At 32.6% G+C, this 6,000-nt stretch overlaps 1 pseudogene; it reads right to left on the minus strand.

Annotated features, from left to right (window-relative positions):
* Positions 1-4,579: 4,579 nt before the first annotated feature.
* On the minus strand, positions 4,580-4,698 carry LOC118610333 (annotated as a pseudogene).
* Positions 4,699-6,000: the final 1,302 nt, after the last annotated feature.

A 6,000-nucleotide genomic window follows, 5' to 3' on the forward strand; every position in this document is an offset into this window, starting at 1 on the left:
TGGCTCTGTTTCCAGAGCAAAATATTTGAATAGGTTGAGAATTTTCCCAGTCATCAAATTCTGGTTCTTTTTTGTGTAGTAGTTCCTTCCTCAACTTATCTTTTTCTTGTAACATTTTATTGTAAGCAGTAAGGAAAATGTGTAGGAAATATTGTCAATAGCAGATCAATGGAAGGGTTGCATTTTGCAACAGTAATAACTTACTTGCCATCTCTAATAAATTCACTTTTGGTGCAATTTAATGATGTGTTTTGAAGACAAATTACAAATATTAAGTTTCTGCTACTTATTTGTTTTCTTCTGTAAAGCTTATTTTAAAATGATATTTTACTTCAAACAGCAGAATAAATAAGCTTCAGGCACTTTCAGAGCTGTTTTCTTGGCTGTTTAAAGAAACATATTATTTTGTTAAAAATAAATTATTGTCATATTTTCCACTCTATTCTTAACCAATAGATATCATCTACTTATCTCTTCAGATTATTAAGTGCCTTTGAACTCTCTTAAAGAAGGCTTCAACAATCTGTCTCAATCATTTTTTATCATATTACTTGCAGGAAGCTACTCTATTGTGACTAGAATATGTAGTGTATATAGTGCATTAATCAAAAAGAGAAAGAAGCAATTTATTAATAACTACAACATCTTAAAAAAGATGGTTAAATAATTTCATGCTACATTGTACTATTTAAATTGCTCTAAGTGTTTATCATGTGTTGGCGATCTAGGTAAATATATGATGCAATGGTAATACAGCTAAGGCAATGTTTCCCCCCCCAAAAGTGGATTGCATACCATTAATGGAACAAAATATTATTTTAGGTAGTTCAGAGACCAACATTCTAATAGTAACATATTTAACTTTTGTGGAATAGCTGGTCTATAAAATTGATCCCCAATGAACCATTTCTTTCTATTTTCAAGCCATCGTTTAGTTGCCTGCCACAGTGAATCTGGATGACTTGCTTTAACCAATGGGCTAAGGCAGAAGTGATATGTCATTTCCAGACCTAATATTTAAGAAGATCTGACCCCTTTATTTTGGGGGGTTTAGAAAAGTCTGGGCCACCAATTAAGGAATCTGGTTTCCTCACTGGGACACCTTGTGGCAAGACCATGTGGAAGTGCAGAAGTTCTGGAACCACATGGGTAGAGAGGTCCATCACTCCAGTGTCGCAGCTGAGCCCAGACTTCCATCTGTCCTTGCTGATGCACCAAGCACATGAATAAAGCTATCACAGAGGTTACAACCTTAGTACCATCTAACTGTAACCACAAAACAGACACTGAGTAAGACAGTAGAAGAAACTTCCAGCTGATCATGAGTTAACTCTTGAATCATAAGAAACAGTAAAATTGATTTTTTTAAAAGACATTAAGTTTGGGGTTGATTTATTACAGTGCAGTAGATAACCAAAACAAAAATTGGTATAAAAAAATAGGTACCGTGATAGCAAAAAGTGTGATATTAATTTTGTTAGCAGGTAGTGACTAAAAGGGCCCGAAGGTATTGTTGATGAAGTCTGGAAAGGTAGAATGGAAATCACAATAGGAGGCTGGAGGGAAGGGAACACAAGTTATATAATAATAAAATATTAACAAAACAGCTGCTTGAGACAATGTAGAAGACAGAAAAGTATGTAAGGAACTTAGATTTAGTTGTGGAGATTTCTAGGCAGAAAGTTGAAAGTGCCAATTGATTTATTTTGGCCCCCTTTATAAAGTATAGGAGGCCTGAGATAAGCTAAAAAGCTGTTCAGATTGCAAACAGAATTTAGAAGGGATATAATGAAACTGGGGCTTGCTAACTCTTGAATACAATGTTTCTCATTCCACATATCTCCTGGAACTGGAGTCCCAAAGACTCTCAGAATAATAATTGGCCTCAATGAAAAGATCACATCTATAATAAAATGTAACCTCAGGTAAAGATCGGATCTAGATTGCACCTATAAGACCTTTTGTTAAAATCTCAGAAAAATTTAAGGAAAGGTATGCAGGCCATATCTTCTAAAGATCTAAGGGAATTTCTCATAGATTATCTTCAATAGATAATAAAGTAGCTAAGAGAATACCTAAGAATTATTCTATAGCAAGCTGACCTATTGCCTAAGTAGAGAGGAGGCTGTCTTAAAGAGATTTGTGCTTATGCTTCTGTCTAATGCAGTGAATTATAACATAATACATAGATGGCTTAAAACATTCATTTAGGGTCTAGTAGCTCGTACTAAAGGGTGAAGAGACCGTTAAAGAAGAAAAGAGACCTCTGAGCCCTATAACTCCAAAAACAGAAAGCAGACTGAGAAATTTCCTTAAACTGCCCACATAGGCCATTTCTTATGGAAAAAGAAGACTAAACTCAGAAATCAGAACAAGGAATCCAGAGGACAAAGCTATGTGATTAAAAGACTCACTCCCAGGAAGCAGAAATAGGTCTATATCAATATCCATCCCCTGTTGTAGAGCCAGGGCAATTGATGACATGTATGTGTCTGTATTTTATAATTGCTGTGGGCCAGTGTCTGTTACATGCCTTTCTAAAACATTCACTTAAAACATTCTTTTTGAATGAATTGTTGAATAAACTATCTCTTTCAGTATTCCTGTTTATCTCATCATTGTTATATTTTCATCAATTTTAGGCCTAAACCTTAAAAACTTTGTATCTTCTGTTTTTCAACTTTTGTAAGTTCTGAAAGTCAATCTACTGAAGAGAACAATTTTGGGAGACTACCAGAGGAAAACTAATAGGAGAGGCCCTAAAACTACATTGAGAGAGGCCCAGCAATCCCTTTGACACAAGTGAGCCCCATCTTCTAGAACCATTCACATCAGGCCACCAGACAAGTCAGTGAAACCATCTTGGACATTCTAGCCCAACCAGCAACAAATATGGCTTCATGAGAATCCTCAAATAAGAAGAGCCAAAGATCCATCCAGAACTCTTGCCAAACTACAGGATTCTGAAGATAATAGATGGTGGTTATTTAAATATATTAGGTTTTTGGACTGCTTGTTGTGAAGCATTAAATCAATGTGTTATAGAAACAAAGATAGCTGTTGTGATCCCCAACATATTGCTACTCTGGAGGAAGTGCCCAGAGTGAATCCACAGAGACAGTAGACTCATCCTAAAATTTCAGGCCTACCCACTGAATGTCTCAAGCCTACAGACACTGAAACATTCATCATAATTTTTTGAAAGGAAGCAAAGTATGAAAATTGGTTGGACTCCGGATTATTAAATATTGACTTTGTAAAAATATTATTACCTATTTTTTCACTTCTGGTAGCAGTCATTGATGATTAAAAAATGCTTAAAATTATACGTAATTGTAAATAGAATCAGACCTGTCATTGGTAATTTTGTTGGTTTTTGTTTTTTATTTGTCTCTTGTGAGGGCTAAATAAATTCCATAGTGTTTTATAAATATCACCTATAAAAAACCTAAAATGTCATTAAAATATATTTAAATAGTTGACTGTGCCAAATTGAAAAGCTTCTGGTCAGTAAAGGAAATCCTCAACAAAATGAAAAAGACAACCTACTGAATAGGCAAAAATATTCGCCAATCATATATCTGATAAGGGGTAATAGAATATATAAAAAATTCATACAACTCAAAAGCAAAAAAAAATCCAATTATAAATGGGCAGAAGATACGAGTGGACATTTTTCCCAAGAAGACATACAAATGACCAATAAATACATGAAAAGATGATCAACATCATTAATCATCAGAGAAATGCAAAATCAAAACAACAATGAAATAGCACTCATACCTGTTAGAATGGCTGTTATCAAAAAGACAAGAAATAAGCATTGGTGAGAATGTGGAGAAAAAACCCTTGTACACTCTTGATGGAGATGTAAATTGGTGCAGCCACTATGGAAAACAGTATGGAGCTTTCTCAAGAAATTATTATTCAACAATTTCACTTTTAGGTATTTATTTAAAAAAAAACTGATAACACTAATTTGAAAAAATATATGTACCTTCATATTCATTGCAAAATTATTTACAATAGTGAGATATGGAAAATCCATCTATAAACCTGTGTTTATAGATGGATAAATGGATACATACACATACACATATATATGTATACACACAGTAATATTATACATATGTATATACATATATTAATATAAATGTTATATTAATAACATATATATATTTTAATATTATTCAGCCATAAAAAGAATGCTATTTTGCCATTTGTGACAACATAGATGGATCTTGTGAACATTATGCTAAGTAAAATAAGTCAGATAGAGAAAGACATATACCTTATGATTTCACCTATATGAAAAATATAAAAAACAAACAATAATAAAAAAAAGTTCATAGATATAGAGAACAGAATGGTGCTTGCTAGAGACAGGGGATAGAGGGTGGGTGACATGGATGAAGGGGATCAAAAGGTCCAATTCTCAGAAAACAAGTCATGGGGATGTAACATACAGCATATCGACTATAATTAACAATTCTGTATTATGTATTTGAAAGTTTCTAAGGAAGTAAATCTTAAAAGTCATCATCATAAGCAAAAAATATCTATTTTAGGATTTATTTATCACTTACAGCACCTGGTATTCCTAGGTGGTCGCCCATCCAAGTACTAACCAGGCCTGACCCTATTTAGCTTCCAAGATCAGATGAGATCTGGCACATTCAGGGTAGCATTGCCATAGACCAAAAAAAAATGTGTTTTTAATTCTGCATGGTGCCAGATGTTGACTAGACTTATTGTGATTATTTCACATAATATACAAATATTAAATTATTATGTCGTACATCTGCAACTGATAAAATGTTATGTCAGTTTATACCTCAATTTAAAAATCAAAACAATATAGAAATATTTGATGTTTCTTATTTTTGTGAACTGATGATATAATTTATTCTATTCTATTTTGAATTATATATTTTGAGACATAATTAAACTAATCAACTTTGAGCATAATTTTGAAGTACTCAAAAAAAATACCAATGGGAATCTATCAAATATTTAAAATTAAGCATAACGATATTCAAGCGTGTCCTAATAAGTGTATTGTGACAGGGAACAAATGCAAAAGCTTTGGTGTAGTTGCATACTGTGTCACATTTAAACACAGGACTGGAGATGTTGAAGTATTGGCAGGATCTTTAGTAAATTTGCTATGAAAAAATAATGAAAGTGATGTTTGGGAATAGAACAAATAAAATTATCGATAAAGTGTTTTCATCAAAAAGTAAAGTTGGTTTTATATTCTAGATATTGCAGAAATCAAAGAAATGGCTGCTATATTAAGTATGGCAACATATAATTCATTAAGAACTGTTTTTCAAATAGGAGCGAATTAAAAATTCCATGAAGACCATTTTTTCAGCCAAGCATTGGAAATAGGTATCATTAGAGATTTCTAAATGAATTGACAACTTAATCCCCAATAATAACATAGACTAAATACGATATATTGGGTTAAGCTCTGACACTAAAGATGTGTTTGGTCTTAAGTTAGGAAAACATGTTTTAAGCATTTAAGCTATTAAAACAAACAAATTATATTCTGTGTTGAATACTAAGGGATTTTTTGTGACATATTTAGGAAATTTTTAATCTGTTAATACCGTGATTTATATTAAAGGTAGACCTCCAAATTCTTGACTCTTTTTGAAGAGATGAGGTATGTTTAGAAATAACTGCTGTTTGAAGCATGTTGACTTTCGCTCAGAAAGTCTTAGGTGTTTAATCAGGTAATTAGAATTTAAAGTTCCTCTGGAAGAAATATTTAATCAGTAAGAATTATATGTAGGAATTTACAAATTAACTTTTTGACTTATATCTGCTCATTTGAAAAATATAAATGTGTGTGTTAGGATTGTCTAGATCAAGCTTTGACAATAAACAGTCCCCCATATTCTTTAACTTGCAAACCATAATTATGTGTCCTTCTCAGTTTGACTAGAGCTCCATTCCACAATGGTGACCTTCATTTTAGACCCCAATGTG

Source organism: Rousettus aegyptiacus, unplaced genomic scaffold (assembly GCF_014176215.1).
Source record: "Rousettus aegyptiacus isolate mRouAeg1 unplaced genomic scaffold, mRouAeg1.p scaffold_m13_p_12, whole genome shotgun sequence".
NCBI lineage: Eukaryota > Metazoa > Chordata > Mammalia > Chiroptera > Pteropodidae > Rousettus > Rousettus aegyptiacus.